The sequence below is a fragment of the Sciurus carolinensis genome, chromosome 2, assembly GCF_902686445.1.
Source record: "Sciurus carolinensis chromosome 2, mSciCar1.2, whole genome shotgun sequence".
NCBI lineage: Eukaryota > Metazoa > Chordata > Mammalia > Rodentia > Sciuridae > Sciurus > Sciurus carolinensis.
In genome coordinates, this window is record NC_062214.1 from 30353343 (window position 1) to 30369393 (window position 16051).

Below are 16051 nucleotides of genomic sequence, written 5' to 3' on the forward strand. Positions count from 1 at the left end.
TAGCTCAGTGGTAACGCACAGGCCTAGCATGCATGAGGTTCTGGGTTTAATTCCCAGAGCATCAAAAAAGAAAAAGTCTTGATAATACTACCCAAACTGATCTACCAGTTGAATAAAGTCACTATCAAAATCCCATCTGCCTTTTTGGCCAAAACTGACAAATCCTGAAATTCATATAGAAATACACAGGACCCAGAGTAGCCAAAACAATCTTGGAAATTAAAAAAAAAAAAAAAAAAAAAAAAACTGAAAGACTTGCTCTTTCCAATTCCAAAACTTAATAAAAGTCATGGTCATTAAAATAGTGCAGTAATAGGGCACACATAAACACTGGTATAAAGATAAACTATAGAATAGAGGAAGATAATTCGGATTCTAGAAATAAACCTTAACATGGAATTTTCAACAAAGTGGGTCAAGACAATTCAGTAAGAGGAAGAGAAGTCTTTTCTACAAGGTGGTACTGAGACAACTGTAGAAGAATGTAAGAGACTGAAGCTGGATCCCTACTGCACAACACAGTAAAAAAGTAACTCAAAATGGATTGTAGAAGTCTAAGGGTTAATCTATAACACTCTCAGAAGAAAATGAGGGGTGAACCTTTATGACCTTGCATCAGGTGTGGCTCCTTAGATATGACACCCCAAAGCACAAGCAATAAAAAATAAATGGAAATGAACTCCATTATTATGTATAACTACAACAGCCCAACAAAAATTTTTTAAAAATCAGTTTCAAAGGCTGGGGTTGTGGCTCAGTGGTGGAGCACATGCCTAGCATGTGTGAAGCACTGGGTTCAATTCTCAGCACCACATATAAATAAATAAAGGTTCATTGACAGCAACAAAAAAAAAATTTTTTTTTTTAAATCAATTTCAAAAAATTAGATAAAAGGCTGGGCGGGGGTGCATGCCTATAATCCCAGGACTCGAGAGGCTGAAGCAGGAAAATAGCAAGTTCAAAGCCAGCCTCAGCATAAAAGCAAGGTCCTGAACAATGCAGTGAGACCCTATCTCTAAATAAAACACAAAATAGGACTAGGGGGCTGGGAATATAGCTCAGTTGGTAAGAGTACTTGCCTCAAATTCGCAAGGCCCTGGGTTTGATCCCCAGCGCCACCAAAAAAAAAAAAAAAAAAAAAAAGTTGAAAAATAGGGCTGGGATGTGGCTCTGTGGTCCAATGCCCGAGTTCAATCTCCGGTTCCCTCCCCACCCAAAAAAAGAATTAAGATTTAGTTGGTCGTGGTGGTGCACACCTGCATTCCAGCAACTCCAGAGGCTGAGGCAGGAGGATCACAAGTCCAGTAAATTAGTGAGGCCCTGTCTCAAAATAAAAAACAATTTAAAAAGGCGGCAGGGAGGGGGCAGCGCAGCTGGGATGTTACTCAGTGGTTAAGTACATCCTGTGTTCAATCCCCAGTACAAAAAAATTAATTAAGATTTGAAGTCAAGTGTAGAGGCACACACCTGTAATTCCAGAAGCTCAAGATGAGGCAGGAGGATAGATGAAAAGTTCAAGGCCAGCCTTGGCAACTTAATGAGGCCCTAAACAACTTAGCAATGTCCTGTCTCGAAGTAATAAAAAATAAGTAAAAAGGGCTAAGGACATAGCTCAGTGGTTAAGCAACTGTGGGTACAACTCCTAGTACAAAAAGAAAAAAGTTAAGATTTAAGTGCTTAATTCTATTAAGAATTTTTATAACCTAATAAAAAGTAACCCAACTTTAAAATGGGCAAAGGAATAGACATTTCTCCAAACGCGGCACACAAACTGGCCAATAAGCACATGAAAAGGTGCTCAACCTCATTAGTCACTAGGGAAATGGAAATCAAAACCAATGCACACCTGCTAAGATGACTAATTAAAAGGACAGACAATAATTCATGCTGGGGAGGATGTGCAGAAATCGGAACCCTCACTATTACTGATGCCCCACTTTGGAAATTTGGCAGTTCCTCAAAATGTTAAACATAGAATTATCATATGATCCAGTAATTCCACTTCTAGGCATTTTCCAAGAAAATGAAAACACGACCACACAAAAATCTGTTTACAAGTGTTCATAGCAGCATTATTTATAAGAGCCAAAATGTGACAATAATGCAAATGCCCACCAACTGATTAATTTATAAACAAAATGTGGTTGGATATTATTTGCAATCATGAGGAAGTAATGACACATGCTACAACATGGATAATCCTTGAAAACATTATGCTGTGAAAAAGTGAACTGCAAAAGGCCCCATAACATAAAATGCCATTTACATGTACAGATTAGGTGAATCTATAGAAATAGACTAGATCAGAGGTTTCCAGGGGCTGGGGCAAGGGTATGAGAAGTGACTGCAAATGGGTACAGGGCAAATATGCTCTGCAATGAGAAGTGATTACAAAACTCAAGGAATACGCTGAAAACAACTGAAGCATATCTTTTAAAGGGGTCAATTTTGCCAGGTGCAGTGATGCACACCTGTAATTCCAGTAACTCAGGAGGCTTAGGCAGGAGGATTCCAAGTTTGAGGCCAGCCTCAACAATTTAGCAAGGCCCTAAGCAAGTCGGTGAGACCCTGTCTCAAAAAATAAAAAGAGTTGGGGATGTAGCTCAGTGTTCCTGGGTTTAATTCCCAATACCAAAACAATAAAAAATAAAATACAAAGGAGTGGGTGAATTTTATGGTACACAAATTATCTCAACAGAGTTTTTTTTAAAGTATTATTCTGAACATCAGTAGTACCTCCTGCCTTTCCCACAGAAAGTCATGCGGTTCCTTATTCATAGGAAAGTATGACTCAATAACATTTCTTACTCAAAGGCTTTATTTCAGAGCTATGTATTTCAATCAATTTAAGGTGTCATAACCAAGTTTATTTTTTTCATGAAATAGGAATGTGTAGAACACATAGCATATACTGATGTGGATATTTTACAAAATTTTGGTAAGCACATCAAGATATCTATCTACATACATGCATATATATATCAAAGAAAAGTGGGGGCTGGGGAGATAGCTCCGTTGGTAGAGTGCTGGCCTCGCAAGCACAAGGCCCTGGGTTTAATCCCCAGAACCGCCAAAAAATTAAAATAAAATTGGGGCTGGGGAGATAGCTCAGTCGGTAGAGTGCTTGCCTTATGAGCACAAGGCCCTGGGTTCGATCCCTAGCACCCAAAAAAAAACAAAGAAAAAAAAAAAAAGTGGGTCAGTCAAAACTGTCTGAAAAATATATTTTAGGAGTTGAAAGACACCTCAAGAAATAAAACAATAAGTATGAGATTTCAGAGTCAGAAATGAAAACTGAAAGAAAGTTAAAGGCACTGTGACATATCACCATAAGGAAGCACTGAACCAAACACCAGGAAAATGGAACCTGACCCTGTGTAGTTTTATTCTTGTTTGTTTGTTTGTTTTGGTACCAGGGATTGAGCCCACAGGTTCTCAACCATTGAGTCACATCCCCAGTCCTTTTTATTTTTTTAATTTTGAGACATGGCCTTACTAAGCTGCTGAGGCTGGCTTTGAACTTTTGATCCTCCTGCCTCAGTCACTGGGATGACAGGTATGAGCCACTGGGCCTGGTGACCCTATGTGTTTTGACAGAGCACCTGTAGTAATAAAACAGATTCCCTACTCAGCCTACCTCCCAGGCTTCTGCAAAGTGACCACTTGCCACTATTATGAGCTCAGAGGAGCTTCCTGCTCCCACTAAATTCTTGTTCCCTGCAGTGGAGTCTATAGCAGACCCCATAAGGTGCCGGGGGGGGGGGGGGGGGGGGGGCGCGGGTACAAACACACACACACACACACACACACACACACACTGCACCAATCACACTGGAAAGCAGTGGGGGAATGCAGGGCTTCAGGATGGGCAGTTTGGAAATGCAGGGTTGGAACTCACACTGGGTGTTAGCAGGCAGAAAATAGAGAACCTCAAAAGCATCTAGGTGTGCTGACCCAGGAGAGAAGGAAGAAAGAGCAACTGACATTACTAACACACTCCATTGATCTTTCACATGGATGCAAGAATAAAGGAAGAGAAACAAAAACCCATAAAACTTCTTTGAGGGAGAGAACATTTCCAAAGAATCTCTGATACAAAAGATGTAAGCAGCTGTACTATACAACAGCATGGGCTAAAAAATAAAAGCCCTTGGGATGAACCTGAAGAAAGACAGAGGTGGACAAATTCCTCCTGGTCAATAACTTGAGATCATTCTCAAATCAGCAGGGAAACACTACTACATGGAGAATTACCACAATAACAGCAACAGATTTCACCAAGGATTTCAGTCAATGTCAAGGCGATGGGCTTTGCTCATTAGAACACTAGGTATGGTATTGACATTGTAATTCGGTGAAAAGGATATCGACAAGAGGACACTTTTTCAGTACCATTAAAGATTATATACAATATCATTCCAATAAGAAACAAGAATAATAAGAATAATGAGGCAGGTGTGGTGGCACACACCTGTAATCCTAGCAACTCAGGAGACTGAGGAAGGAAGATCACAAATTCAAGGCCAGTGTCAGCAATTTAGCAAGGCCCTCAGCAACTTAGCAAGACCCTGTCTCAAAAGAGCTGGGGATGTGGCTCAGTGGTTGAGTGTCCCTGGGTTCAATCACCAGTAAAAACAGCAACAACAAAATGACCACTTGCCACAATTATGATGGCCTAAGAAACTCCAATCAACCAAAAAATAACAACAACAGAGTTTGGTCAGGTAGTATTGCAGATACTGTGCTGTTTCATTTTCCTCCCAGGCATACAAAAAGATTCCATTTCCCAGCCCCCACACATCTAAGACAGAGTGAAAACACCACTTCCAAGCCTGGCCCATAAAAATGTCTAATATGCCTAAAATTCCATACAAATTTGAAGCCACATCCTTTTTTTTTTTTTTTTTTTTTCTTTGCAATGCTGGAGATGACACCAGGGCCTTGTGAATGCTACACACATGCACTGAGCTCCACAGTCAGCCCAAGGCCACAAGGTGAAGTCAGTTGTGTTATGAGAGAGAAGAGCCCAGATCCCTAAGTCTCCATTTACAGAACCACACAGAAAAATGTGAGCAAGAAATAAGTTTTTATTTTGCCAGGCAAGATTTTGGCTAGTGTTAAGTTCCTGACTGACACCGGCATCAGTTATGAGAGACATACCCTGTAAGCGGTACACCTGCCCTATACCAGTTAGGAAGGGATAATCTCATTCTGAATAAAGGACAATAAACAAGTAACCTACAGGCCATATTTTAGGAAAGATCTAAAGAAATTGCCTTTGTTCTGTTCATAGGCAAATCAATATTACCAAGATAGGCCCTGGCTTCAATCCCAGTCCCATCCACCCCCACAACAACCACAAAAAGACAATACTCTGCTAATTAACTCATACATTTAATGAAATCTCCCATTTAAAGTATTCTGAAATTCTAAATTTAAAAATATCAGGGAAAAATTGAACACAGGTATTACCAGATATTAAAGCCTACTATTAATTACCTACTATAAGGTAAGTAAGATTAAAATAGTTAAGGCCATGGCAAAAGAATAAATAAACTGAATAAAACAAAATCCCACCACAGGACCACAGATTCATCATATGATTAAAGGGTTATTTCAAGCTAATAAGAATGAATTAGTAAATGGCAATGGGAAAAAAAATGTAAATTTGGGAGGAAAATAATCCTTACTCATATCTATTCCAACATGAATATCAGATTAAACATGACCAAAAAAATTTTTAACTTAAGAGAAAATATGGGTAAATACTGATAAAAATCTCCAAATAAAGAAGGTGTGGGAAAGAAAAAAATTTGACAGATTTGAATTCAAAGCTTACCAAAAATATCTGCAACTTAGGACCAAATTTTTTTTTTTGGGGGGTGGGGGGACTAGGGATTGAACCCAGGGTGCTTAACACTGAACCATATCCCCAGCCCTTTTTATTTCTAATTGAGGGACAGGATCTCCCTAAATTGCTTAGGGCCACACTAAATTAATGAGGCTGGCTTTGAACTCTTGATCCTCCTGCCTCAGCCTCCCAAGCTGCTGGGATTACAGGTATTTGTCACCACACCCAGCTTAAAAATGCAAATCTTAATGGCTTATTTCTCAAGCAACATGAAGTCAAGGATCAAGCATAACCTATTTAGTTGCATGAACTTTACCCAAAGATTGAGGGAAAATGCCTCATTAAAACAAGCACTGATGTTTCTGGAATAGAACAGAAATTCACATTAATTTTAGATGAAACAAAGACTTAAAAGAAGTGTCACGCTTGTTAGCTTGTTATATTTCCAAACATTTCCAAATATTCACATATTCCCCCACACCATACATTTGTAAAATATTTTGTGAAGCAGTGTCTTAAAATATAAAGAGCTCTTGATAACAAAAAAATGTATGAACTCAACAGAAAATTGTCAGCACTGATCACATCTATCTTACTATGAAGCAGGGATCAGCAAATCTTTCCTCATAAAGGGCCAGACAGTACATATTTTCGGCTTATCAGTTATGTGGTCTCTTGAAGGAGTGTGACTGTGTTGCAACAAAACCTTCTAAGAACAAGGAATCAGCATTTTCATTACCTGTTAGAAATTTTCAGGCCCCACTCCAAACCCTCTAAATACGAAATTCTCCAATCTGAAATCTACCATGTAGACAAGGAAAAGTTTTAGTCAACCAGGAACCAGGTAATTTGCTTTGGAGCTAGAAAAGAATCTTAGCCAGTGCTACAAAGAAGACAATGAAGTCAAACCAAGTTTGAAGCTGAAATCCCAACTAAAGCAGAATGTGTGAGAAACAGCTTTTTCCCAGTGAAACTGTGCTTTTGAGTATGAACCAGGATGGAGAAGATTGTTCTCGGAGCCATAAAAACAAGATCTCTGTAATGAAATGATAGTTCAGCAGTGATGCAAGCCAGTAATCCCAGTGATTTGGGAAGCTGAGGCAAGAGTACTACAAATTTGAGACTAACCTCAGCAACTTAGCAAAACCCTAAAAAAAAGACTGGGGATGAGGCTCAGTGGTTAAGCAACCCTGGACTTATTCCCCAGTACGAAAAGAAAGAAAGAAATGATGGTCCAGAATGAAAACACTTATTCAAGTCAGGCAGAGTGGCACACACCTGCCGTCTCATCAACTCGGGAGGCTAAGGCAGGTGGATCACAAGTTCAAGGCCAGCCTGAGCAACTAATCAAGACCTGTCTCAAAATTAAAAATAAAAATAGGGCTGGAAATGTAGATTAGTGGTAAGGTGACCCTGGGTTTGATACGTAGCACAAGAAAAAAGAAAATACTTAATCAAATTTAACTGAGTTAAGTGAAGCTGGAGATGTGTACACATTTACTTGAACAAAGGAAGCCAGTATAAAAAGAAAAAAGTTGAGTGAAGTTGGGTATGGAAGTCATGAAAGATTCTGACGGAAAATAGGAGAACTAATAGCGATCCTAGCTGGGATACATAAAGAAAAACACTACAGTGAGAAATGAACCCCCAGCAGTAGCAAACAGAAGCAAGAGAAGGACCCTGCTGCTCACCTTCAGCCTCAGCCTCCTCCCAGTGCACCCTCCACTCTGCCCTGGAGTTTCCTAAAATGCACATCTGAACAAGTCACCCAAGTCCTTGAACATCATCCTGGAACACAGCCGCACAGCGTAATGAAAATCCAACTTTGTGCTTGGCAATCATCCTGGGGTCAAATCCCGACTCTGCTCAGAAGTACTACGACCTTGGGCAAGAAGATGTCCTCCCTCTACACATCCTCAGCATCCTCAGCTGTAAGATGGGAATAGTTAATATCTATCCCAGAGGACTGCTGTAATTAAATGATAGTTAGTGAACACAGGAGGTGCTGGGCAGAGCACGCAGCACCCGAATAACACTGGCTTCTCTAACCTCTACTATACCAACAGGAATCTAGAAACCCTGTACTTCAGACAAGATCTGGGAATAGCACTCATCATTGAGGGGGCCACAGTTTAAGAGCAAAATTCAAGACCCAGGAATTAAAGTAAGGATAATACCCAGCTCCAGTTCCTTTGTGGATAAAAAGCAGGCCAAAAACACCGTGCCTGCTTTTTGTTAATGCTAGTAATAATGACCTCTAGTGCCCAGCACATAATCAATACCCATGGGCACCAACATTTCTTCACTGGCCCTATCACATAGGCTCACTGTCCATCTTTCTAGGGAGCTCTCTATTGCCTGGAGAGGCTGCTACAGAGAAGTGCATATTATTCAACTGCAGTAGAACTTAACTTAGAAGACGGGGTGACACAAGTCTATAAATTTCCCAAACATATGCTAAAGATGGCTACCTAGATGGTGACCTTCACCAGGTACTCAAAGAGATGCCCACAGGCAATGACCGTGGACAAAAGAAAGTCACTGTCCAAGGAGTGCATCTCCTTGCAGGACCTTAAAAGCTGCCTAGACCTGAGACAGAAGGGAGAATTAAGACAAAGAACAAGGAGAAGTTCCCTAGAAGACTGGCATTTCCAGTGAGGAGGAAATCCCAGAAACATCATTTTCCCAATTAGGTGTATCAGGTCGGCATCACAACATAATATGCCCTGCACCTGCTCCTCAGGCATCTAAGTTAAGGGCCACTTTCTGTCCAGGTGCTCAGACAAGGAACCCTCTCTCCCCTTGCATCTAGATCAGCCCCACCTCAGAATCCTACCACTTCTGTCTCCCTTCCCCCAACCATCATGCTGATCTAACCCGTGGCCCCCAGCTCTGCCCTACTTTTGGTCTCTTCTCACACATTTATGTCCAGAGTGCCCTTATTAAAACCTATATCAGGGCTGGGAGTATAGCCCAGTGTAGAGCACATGCTTAAAACTCACTAGGCCCTGAATTCCATCCCCAACACAAAATACACACACACACAAGCTCAATCAGGTCACAGACCTCTTTTACTCAAAACTCTCCAGTGGCTCCCACTCCCTTCAGAGTAAGTCTGCAGGCCTTACTATGGTCCACAAGACCTTATATAATCTGACCTCAAAACCAAATTTTCTCTTTCTCCTGCCTCTGGGTCTTTGCATCTGCTGTCTCTTTCACTTAGAAGACTCTTCCCCCAGATATCCACAATTCTTATTTCCTTCATATCTTGAGGCAAAGATAACTCAAGCCCTCTGCTATGAACTGAGTTGTGTCTCTTCACCTAAAATTCACGTTGACACCCTATCCCTCACAATGTGACTGAATTTGAACTCAAGGTCTTTAGGACATAATTAAGGTTAAATTGGGTCTTAAGGGGGAGCTGCTAATATAAGACTGATGATTAAACCCAGGCCCTCACCCAGGCTAGACAAGTACTCTAACACTGAGCTATATCCCCAGGTTCTTTTGTCTTTTGTGGGTTTGTTTGAGAGAGGATATCATTAAGTTGTCCACGCTGGCCTTGAACTTATGATCCTCCTACTCAACCTCCCCAGCAGCTGAGATTACAGGTGTACTTCACTAAGCCTGACTGGATTTGATGGATTTATATGAGGAAAAGAGAGAGAAGGGGGGGGGGGTGCGCACCAAGAAAAGGCCACATGAGGACTCAAAGAGAAGGTAGAAAAGAACCCTCACCAGAAACCAAATTGGCCAGAACCTTAAACTTGGACTTCCCTTGACCTTTGAAACTTCCAGAAGTTTCAGCTCATACCCCAACACTTAATGGCCCCAAGACTGCCAGATTCTTCTACAAAGAATGAGGTCCTGTGCCTGCTTCCCCACTGGAGTCTGTGCTTCATGTGCCCCAGGAATATCCCTGCAGCATCTGACCACCAAGAACACCACCCTGCACAAAGCAGGCAGTAAAATGTATTAAGTGTGTGGAAGGCTGGGTGCAGGGGCACACACCTATAGTCCCTGCTACTCAGGAGTCTAAAGCCAGAGGACTGATTGAGCCCAAGGGTCCACCGTCGGTCTGGGGAAACAGCAAAGCCCTGTCTCAAAAATAAAATAAATGTGTGAAAGGCCTATGAGAGGCGCAAGCCGAAAGCAGACCTCAATTAAGGGAGAGCCAACAACCTAGAACCTGTGACAAAATAACAGGCTAGAAATAGCAAAGCCAGGAAGAAAATAAGAGTGCCACAGGGCACACAAAGGGCTCGTTTAATCCCTGAGGCAGTACTGCACAGGTTAACCAAGAGCAGAAATAAAAGAATAAAAGAAAGCCCAGTCACTCTCACCCTCTGAGGAGAGAACCACTGGAAGAACAGCAGGATGTGAAAATGAATTAATGAGGTTATCAGGCTTTAAGAACCAGCCAACTGGTATGTGGGAGTTTTATGGGCAAGACCTGGAAACAGGGTAGAGCTGTAAGATGTTTAAATTTTAAAAGCCTAAGAAGATTAAATAAAAATGAGTTTTTTTAAGCTTTAATTTACAGATACAAAGCATTATATAACTGCAAATTATTAATGCTGACTTTTAATTTCCTTAACCAAAATGAGAAAATTCCTTACACTACCAGGGGTACCATATATGGGTCCCCAGACGGAGCCCAGGCTTGTCTTTAGAGATGCTGAAAAGGATGGCAATAGCAACTCAGAAATTCCAATAATCAACAAAGTAGACCTTAGGCTCCTTAACTACAAAAAAGACTGGGTTTTAGTCAAGAAAGATTTGTTGAACAGCACCCCACACCAAATTAATGGGGAAACAGACAAGTGAATGAGGTATTGGTGGTAGGGTACAGGACACGTAACTCATTTCTGCAATGCAAAGTGAACCAGACTACTACACAAATGAGACAGGCAATGTGGCAAGAAAACTGGCAAAATCCTCTATAATAGGCAGGTATTTTCATGAGCATTTTTAAAACATCTTAGCAGATGTTTAATCTCAGTCTAATGTGCCATAGACAGAAAGTTTAAAAAAAAAAAAAAAAAACTATCAGGCAGGTAAGGTGGTGCACACCTAACAATCCCAGCTACTTGGGAGACTGAGGGAGGAGAATTGCCAACTTTGAGGCCAGCTTCAGCAACTCAGCAAGACCCTTTCTCAAAATAAAAACAAAAAGGGCTGGAGATGTTGTTCGGTTATAGACCACCCCTAGGTTCAATCTTCGATACCACGAAAAAAGCAATAACAACAACAACAAAAAGTCAACTAAAAAAGTTCCTGAAATACCTATTTTCTCACAAAAATCACTCTCTTTCAAGTAAAGAAACCAGAATAAAAATGCCCTAGTATTAACAGAAAGAAGCTGGTCACCATTTTGGCAAAGGAAGCAGTCTAGAAAGCAGATAACTTTCTGAGGAGTTCCTCACCCAACTAATACTCAGGATGTCAGGTGGAACACGTAGCCAGCTGGGCACACCCGCTGCCTTCTTTTAACCAGCAGGTGTGTCATTAGGGCTTACACTATGCACACCCACAAGTGCCCAAAAGCTATTAAATTCTGAATGTGATAAGAATGAACAGACATTCATAAGACCCTGATAGGGCCAACCTTAAGGCCAGTACAGAATTCTGAATTTTTGAGCTAAAAGGGCCATTTATAAATCTCACCAGGGTCAAACACTTTCAGGCTTCAGGCATGCAAAGCCATGTGCAATGGCAAAAAGACACTGTAGACAAGTGGAAACCTTGAGGTCAGAGACCAACGCTCAAATACAAAAGCATAAAAATAAAAAAGTTCCAGCCACCCCCAATTCTAGCCTTTCTCTTTAGAGAGGAGGAAACTGGCTGAGGGAGGTCACATGGCCAATTAATGACAGCTCAAACAAGGCTGCCTCAGGACTCCGGTCCCACGTCCTCGCACATGCCTTGGCTTTCTCTGGGAAGAGATGACCCAAACGTCACAGGGACCGCATCTTTCCCCTCCCATCTCCCAGGACTGCAAAAATAAAACTAACAGCTACTAAAAATGCCCCAGCCCCGAAAACCCTTACGGATAACTTTCCTCCACCGGCAGTTGCCCTCATTTACCCTTTGCCCTGATGATCGATAATTTCCCATCAGTCATGCTTAAAATTCCGCAGCCTGTAGGCCGAGTTCCTATCAGGTACTCATCCAACCATATATATAGGGTCAAGCGAAGGAAAATACTCTGCGCCCTTCAAGTAATCACACTCGAAATGTCAATTTCTCTCTCCAGAAAGGTGGCAACGAGGGGGAGCCGCGACCCCCCACGGGACAGACCAAAGAGAAGGGTCCTAAAGTCAGTGCAGCTGTTTCTTAAATTACTTGGCACTGGCTTTGTAGGAGGAAAGAAAGCAAGAATGTAAAAGGCATCCCCCCCACCGCTGCCGCCCCTCTACATGGCCCTGAATTCCGGGGCCGTGAGGATGCCCGCGCGCACCACCTGGAGAGGGACCAGCGAAGCGACCCCAGGGCGCGCGGACGCAGCGCCCGGAGAGGCGGCGACGGCCAGCCGTCCCGAGGGGACCCCACTTCCCTCCCCGCAGCGCGGCCTGAGGGCCGGAGCGCGCGGTGGCTCCCGCGGCAGGCAAGGGTGAGCGCCTCGGAGCCCCGGCCGGGCTCGGCGGGACGCCACGGGCAAGGAGCCGCCGGGCATCACGGGGCGCGGGGCCCTGGTGGCCGGCGGGCGCGGGGACCCCGGAGAAGGGTGGTGTGGGAGGTCGCAGGCCGCGCCGCGGGGCTGGTGACAGCGCGCGGGGGCTGTGCCAGGCCGGCCTCGTGGGCGCAGCGGGCAGCTCGCGGCCCGGCCGGCAGGTGCGACCCGCGGGCAGGCGTGGAGCGCACGGCCTGGCTCTCACCTGGCGGCAGCTCCCTAGGCTCCGGTCCTGCTGCCGCGCCTCAGCGCCGCAGTGCCCGCCGCCGCCGCAGCCTCCGGTCCCCGCGACAGCCGCCTGCAAAATGGCGCCGCGGAGGGGCGGGCCGGGGGCGGGGAGCCGCGCAGCCGCCCGCCCCCGCGCCGGCCGGGGCCCACCTCCCTCCCCGCCCCCGACCCCCGCCCTTCGGCCTGCCCGGAGGGAGGGGCTGCCCCCTGGCCCTTGGGAGCACTGCCCCCAGCATCCCGGGCCTCTCGCCCGCCGCCCCCTCCCTGATCCTTTCATTCCCCTCCTGGTTGCTGAAAGCTCGCCCCCCTTCTCGACCCTGCTCGTCACACCTGCTTCTGGGGACCCACCTGGAATGCAGAGCTCTCGCCCTCCAGATGCCCCCTTTTTCATCTGCGGGACCTTGAGCCCTGCCATCGCAGCAGGGTGATTAGCAGTTTGCGGTGCACTGGAATCAAAGGGGCTGGGTTGTTTTAAAACAATTTTCACCGCTTCTGCAGTTAGGCCGTCAGGTTTCTTAACTCGCAGAAGAGGTTTCATGATTATATTTCAATATACAGACACCGCAACCTAGACCAAGGCTTCGCAGACGAATTCCCTGGGGAGCGTGTTAGGTGTGACTTCTGACACGACGGGTTTGAGGGGTGGAGCCCGGGATTTTTTATTTCTAAAGTGCCCCCAGGTAATGCCCACAGCTTAGGTACTTGGACCGTTTAACGGAAAAGCCCTGCGTAAGCCTGGACGCTGAGTTTTTAGCGCACAACAGCCTCACTTTGAGGGCTCGCTCCATTAAGATGCACTGCCTGAGCCCCACCCCAGTGGTGCTGAGGCTGGAGGTCTGGGGTGAGGCTCCAAAATTTGCATTTCTGACAAGTTTGGGGGATGTTAATGCTTCTGGTCTAGGGACCGAACTTGTGAGCCATTGCTGAAACCATCTGAGTACATGTCAAAAAAAAAAAAAAAAAAAAAATCTAATAATTAGCGCTTCTTAAGCACCGAATGATAATTCAATAGTCCCCCAAAGCAAAGCAACTCTTGAGAGCCATAGAGAACTATGAACCGTCGAGCGTGGTAGCAAACGCCTGTAATCTTAAGGGGAAAAAAAAAAAAGAACTGTGGACAATGTCTGACCTCACATGGCAAGAACAGATTTTTTTTTTTGGTAGTAGAAATTGAACCCAGGGATCCTTAACCCCTGAGCCATATCCCAAGCCCTTTTTGCTGTTCTTCTTGTTGTTGTTTGGGTTTTGTTTGTTCGGTTTTTTGTTTTTGTTTTTGTTTTTGTTTTTGTTTTTGGGACAGGTTTTTGCTAAATTGCTTAGGGCCTCGCTAAAATTGCTGAGGCCGGCCTTGAATTTGTCATGCTCCAGCCTCAGCTCCAGGAGCCTTTGGATTTACAGGCATATGAGGCTAAACCTGTCAAGAAACAGATTTTATCTCAGGAACTATCTGGACGTTTTCTGCAGTTTTGGGAACTGGCATCATACATATCAATAGGACTGGGGTGGATGTGTATGTTAACCAGTGATTATAAGAATCTTATGAAATAGGCAAAGGTGAGCTGTATCTTTGAAAATCAGTAAAGTGAACTGGGCACAGTGGTGCATACCTGTAATCCCGACCACTCAAGAGGCTGAAGCAGGAGGATCACAAATTGGAGGCCAGCCTCAGCAACTTAATGAGGCCCTGAGCAACTTAGCAAGACCCTGCCTCAAAATTAAAATTAAAAAGAGCTGGGAATGTAGCTTAGTGGTGAAGCGTCTCTGGGTTCAACGTCCAGTACCTAAAAGAGAGACAAGAATCAATAATGTGTCATTCCATGTACTTCTCTAATAATTTTGTATTTTAGAATATATAAGCATTTACTTATATTTTGGCCAGTGTTTAATCCTCATTAAAAATGGAGAAAATGGGCTGGGGAGATAGCTCAGTTGGTAGAGTGCTCGCCTCACAAGCACTAAGGCCCTGAGTTCAATCCCCAGCACTGCAAAAAAAAAAAAGATTCTTAAAAAAAATGGAGAAAATGAGACAAAGATTCTGTGACCAGCAACCAGAGAAAAACTGGTATATTGACTAGCCAATAACTACACCTGTGAGACTGTTTTCCAGCAGTGAGACTGCTTTTATTTATTTATTTATTTATTTATTTATTTTGTACCAGGCATTGAACTCAGGAGCCACATCCCCAGCCCTTTTTATTTTGAGACAGGGTCTTGCTAAATTGCTTAGGGCCTCAGTAAATTGCTGATTAATACTGTGTGTTCTGCTCAGCAAAGGGTGTGAAATCTTCTGAAATGGGAGTTCCAAACTCAAGACCCCCTGAGCTTCTAAAATCTACCCCTTCCCCACTTTTCATTAATTTTTGCATTTCTTTGTCTCCCTCTCCCTCCATACACAGTTATGGTTTCTCTGTATTCAAAAAAACCTTCCAGCTGGGCTCCGTGGCACAGGCCTGTAATCCCAGCAGCTCACGAGGCTGAAGCAGGAGGATCACAAGTTTTAGGCCAGCCTCAACAATTTAGCAAGACCCTAAACCACTCAGTAAATAAAATCTAAATAAAATATTTAAAAAGGGCTGGGGATATGGCTCAGTGGTTGAGGGCACCTGGGTTCAATCCCAGTAAAAAAAAAAAAAAAAACTTCCACTGTTCCCATCTTCCCATACTTCCTGCCTCTCCTCCTTCCCCCTCCCCCATTCATCAGTCCTGAATACTGAATAATTATCAAATGTCATCTGTTACCCTCTAATCAAACCCCATCAGTCCTTTCGTAAATGTCTCTGTAACATTCCATTGACTTCTATCTCCTTGTACCTCTTGTGATGCTCTGAGTCTTGCTCACTGTCTGGAACTTACCCTCTTTCCCCTCAGTGATGTTAAGAGTTGCTCAGGCAGGAGGATCGCAGGTTCAAAGCCAGCCTCAGCAAAAACAAGGTGCTAAGCAACTCGGTGAGACCCGGTCTCTAAATAAAATTCAGAATAGGGCTGGGGATGTGGCTCAGTGGTCAAATGCCCCTGAGTTCAGTCCCCAGTACCCAAAAAAAGAGTTGCTCAAGTTCACCTCTAGAAATGTTTGTTTCCCAGTTGGGTGCAGTGGTACATGCCTGTAATCTCAGCAGCTTGGGAGGCTGAGGCAGGAGAATTGAGATTCAAAGCCAGCCTCAGCAACTTAGTGAAGCCCTAAGCAACTCAGTGAGACCCTGTCTCTAAATAAAATATAAAAAAGGACTGGGATGTGACTCAGTAGTTAAGAGCCCCTGGGTTGAATTCCTGGTACCAAAAAAAAATTAGTTTTCCCTAAT

At 43.9% G+C, this 16051-nt stretch overlaps 1 protein-coding gene across 4 annotated transcripts in view; it reads right to left on the reverse strand.

Annotated features, from left to right (window-relative positions):
• Positions 1-12819, reverse strand: part of Slc23a2 (solute carrier family 23 member 2) — a 107379-nt gene extending 94560 nt beyond the window's left edge. For 2 of the 4 annotated variants that reach the window (XM_047541274.1, XM_047541276.1), the window contains exon 1: positions 12730-12819. The gene's annotated coding sequence lies outside the window, so the exon portion shown is untranslated. The remainder of the gene's footprint in view (positions 1-12729) is intronic. The other 2 variants (XM_047541278.1, XM_047541275.1) reach the window with 2 other exon arrangements.
• Positions 12820-16051: the final 3232 nt, after the last annotated feature.